The following is a 709-nucleotide window of genomic DNA, read 5'->3' on the forward strand; positions in this document are numbered from 1 at the left end:
AAGTTGGCTGATTCCTGCTGTCTGAATAATATCAACTGAAAWTAAAGGGCACAAATTAGTTTCAGGGTTTTAAGTTTTGTTGAAGGTATCCAGAGTACAGATTTGCAATATGCAACTCCTGCTGAAGGCAAATGTGTGCTGTTGAAAGCATATTAGTTGGTGTTAATTATACTGGCTTTATTGACCTGCTACTAGTATTGTAAAGCTCTTTTGATACTGAAGTATAGTGCCATAAGAATGGGTGAGGTTGCCCTCCAGTGGTTAATGGTTAGAGATACAGAGTACTAGTAGTGCAAACAAAGAATCAATCATTCTGAAGGACGTGGGCCTAAAAGCAAGACTTTAGGTGCCTAAGACCTGTGTTTTTGTTTAAATGCRTATTAAAAATATTTTTAAGATCCGAGAATGTAAGTATTTGTATTGAGTATTAGGAGTGCAGTTGTTGGTATCTCAAGTTAGAGTTGAATTCAGATTGGCACAATAAAATTTCAGAGTGTTCTCCTCCGTTCCTTGCGAGCAAGTGCTTCCTCGCCTGTCTGACTGCAGTTTATCGCAGCATGTTGCGGTAACGTTCGTAGCTTTGTGCGGAAATCTGGCATAGCTGCTGGGTTTGACCTTAGGGTAGCGGTATCTCAGTTTGACTTTGCAATAGATTTATTTTTTTTTCCCCTACAAACAACCGTAAAATACCCCTTTGGCCGGACTCTTA

Source organism: Rhea americana, unplaced genomic scaffold (genome assembly GCF_003343005.1).
Source record: "Rhea americana isolate MKP2758 unplaced genomic scaffold, rheAme1 scaffold_71, whole genome shotgun sequence".
Taxonomy (NCBI): domain Eukaryota; kingdom Metazoa; phylum Chordata; class Aves; order Rheiformes; family Rheidae; genus Rhea; species Rhea americana.